Genomic DNA, 3,468 nt, shown 5'->3' with positions numbered 1-3,468 from the left:
GTGTACATTCATCTAGCACAAAAGACAATGGTACACATAGAAACACGCTGATTTCTCAGCATATATCGTGGAGCCACTTTCAAGGCAAAGGAAGTTTGCACAGGAAAACTGATTTGGAGTGAATGTCATCCTTTATATATATAGGAAGGACTGTGCCCCTAAGCCAGGAACTCTGTGTTCCCAAAAAGACAGGTGAAGATTGGCTTACACACATATTCAGATCCCAGAATGGAACATGTGGAGAAATGTTCATTCATGTAGCACAAAGGGCAAGTGTAAATCTAGACACACTTACCCTGACTTCTTAACATATTTCCTAAGGCTGGTTTCATGGTAAATGTCATTTGGAAATCGATTGGAGCGAGTGCCTCCACTCATATATATAGGTAGTCAATTGCCCCTAACACAGGAACACTGTATTTCCAACAAGGTAGGTGAAGGACGACTTCCACAAACTTTCAGATCCCAGAATGGACCATGTGGTGAACTATTCATTCATCTAGCACAAAGGGCAAGGGTACATGTAGAAACACTTAGCATGATTTTTCAGCATGTTTTCTTGAGCAGCTTTCAAATTAGATGCAGTTTGCACTAGAAAACTGAGTTGGAGTGAGTGCCTCCACTTATAAATATTTAGGTAGGCCAGTAACCCTAACCCAGAAACTCTGTGTTCCCAACAAGTTAGTAAAATGACAACTTCCACACACATTCAGTTCTCTGAATGGAACATTTGGACAATCATTCATTCATCTGGCACAAAAGGCAAGTGTATAATCTAGAAGCACTAACCCTGATTTCTCAGTATGTTTCCTAGACCCGGTATTATTGTAAAGGCAGTTTGCACTGGAAAATCTAATTGGAGCTAGTGCCTCCCCATATGTATATAGGTAGGCCAGTGCCCCAACCCAGAAACTCTTTTTGTCCAATAACGTGGGTAAAGGACTGATTCCACACACATTAGATTCCCAAAACGGAACATGTGGAGAAGGGTTCATTGATATAGCACAACGGTCAAGGGTACATCTAGAAATATTTACCCTGATTTCTCAAAATATTTCCTATGGCAGATTTCATGGTAAAGACAGTTTGTGCTGGAAAACCGAGTTGGAGTGAGTCCCTCTTCTTAAATATATATAGGTAATCCAGTGTCCGTAACCCAGTAATGCTGTATTCCTCACATGTTACATGAAGAAAGCTTGCACATACATTCGGAACATATAGTGAAATATGTGGAGAAGCATACATTCATCTAGAACAAAGATTAAGGGTATATCTAGAAAAACTTACCCTGATTTCTCAGCGTGTTTCCTAAAGATGATTTCAAGGAAAAGGTAGCTTGCACTTAAAAACTGAATTGGAAAGAGAGTATCCCCTTATATATATATGTTTATATGGCAACTAGGCACTCGCTTCAACATGGTATTCCAGTGTACACAGCCTTTCCTTGCAAACCAGCTCAAGGAAACATGCTGTGAAATCACACTAAGTGTTTCTAGATGTCCCTCAGCCCTTGATGCTAGATGCAGCACTGCCTCTCTACTTGTTTCATTCTCAGATCTGAATGTGTGTGGAAGCCATCCTTAACTTACCTTGTTGGGGACACAGAGATTCTGTTTGAGGGGAACTACACTACTTCCATATCTATGGGGAGGCACTCGCTCCAACTCAGTTTTCCAACGCAAACTGCCTTCCCTTATAAACCGGCTCTCAGAAACATACTGAGAAATCACAGTGTTTCTAAATGTCCCCCAGCCCTAGATACTAGATGCAGCAGTGCCTCTACTTCTTCAATTCTCAGATTTTAAGGCTTTTGGGAGCTGTCCTTTCATCTATATTTTTGGGAAAACAGAATTTCTGCTTCAGGGGAACTACACTACTTCCATATACATGGGGAGGAACTCGCTGCAACTCGGTTTTCCTGCTAAAACCGCCTTTCCTTGAAAACAGGCTCTAGGAAACATGCTGAGAAGTCAGTCAGTGTTTCTAGAAGTCCCCCAGTCCCTTAATGCTAGATGCAGCAATGACTCTATACTTGTTGCATTCTGAGATCTAAAGCAGTGTGGAAGCAGTACTTCACCCACCTTGTTGGAACACAGAATTTCTGCTACAGGTAAACTAAGTTACTACATATCTATGGGGATGCACTCACTTTAACCAGTTTTCCAGTGCAAAATTCCTTTCCTTGCAAACCGGCTCTCAGAAACATGCTGAGAAATCACTGTCAGTGTTCTGGATGTCCCCCAGCCCTTGATGCTAAATGCAGAAACGCCTCTCTACTTGTTTCATTCTAAAATCTGAAGGCATGTGGAAGCCGTCTTTCACCTACCTTGTTGGGAACACAGAATTTCTTCTTTCAGGGGAACTATGCTACTTCGATATACACAGGGATGCACTTGCTCCAACTCGGTTCTCGAGTTCAAACCACATTCCTTGCAAACCGGTTCTAGGATACATGCTGAGAAATCACAGTCAGTGTTTCTAGATGTCCCCCAGCCCTTAATTCTAGATGCAGCAATGCCTGTTACTTGTTCCATTATGAGATCTGAAGGCGTGTGGAAGCCGTACTTCACCTTCCTTGTTGGGAACAGAGTTTCTGCTTAATAGGAACTATGGTACTTACATATCTAGTGAGAGGCTCTCACTCCAACTATTTTTTGAAGGCAACTTCCTTTTCTTGCAAACCACCCCTAGGAAATTAGCTGAGAAATCACAAGTCAGTGTATCGAGATATCCCTGAGCTCTTGATGCTAGATGAAGCATCTCCTCTCTACTTGTTCCATTCTCAGATCTGAATGTGTGTGAAAGCCATCCTTCCCTTACCTTGTTGTGAACACAGAGTTTCTGCTTGAGGGGAACTACTCTACCTCCATATCTATCGGGGCACTGGCTGCAACTCAGTTTTCCAGTGAAAAACTGCCTGTTGTTGAAAAACTGGCTTTTAGAAACATGATGAGCAAACATAGTCATTGTTTCCAGAATTCCCCAGCCCTTGATACTAGATGTAGCCAACTTCTCTCTACTTATTCCTTCTCATTTCTGAATCTGTGTGGAAGCTTTCCTTCACCTACCTTGGGAAGACAGAGTTTCTGCTTAATGGGATCTACGCTACTTACAAATATATAGAGATGCACTCGCTCCAACTTGGTTTTCTAGGGCAATCATCCTTTCCTTGCAAACCAGCTCTAGGAAACCTGCTGAGAAATCACAGTCAGTGTATCGAGATGTCTTCCACCCATGATGCTAGATGCAGCAATACCTCTCTACTTGTTCCATTCTCTGATCTGAATGTGTGGAAGCCTTCCTTCACCTACCTTCTTGGGAACACAGAGTTTCTGCTTAAGGGGAACTACGCTACTTCCATATCTATGTGGAGTCACTTGCTCCATCTTGGTTTCCAGCACAAACTTCCTTTTGTTGCAAACCAGCTCTAGAAACATGCTGATAAATCAGAGTCAGTGTTTCTAGTTG

This window comes from Camelus ferus, chromosome 36 (assembly GCF_009834535.1).
Source record: "Camelus ferus isolate YT-003-E chromosome 36, BCGSAC_Cfer_1.0, whole genome shotgun sequence".
Classification (NCBI taxonomy): domain Eukaryota; kingdom Metazoa; phylum Chordata; class Mammalia; order Artiodactyla; family Camelidae; genus Camelus; species Camelus ferus.
This window is presented reverse-complemented; position numbering follows the sequence as displayed.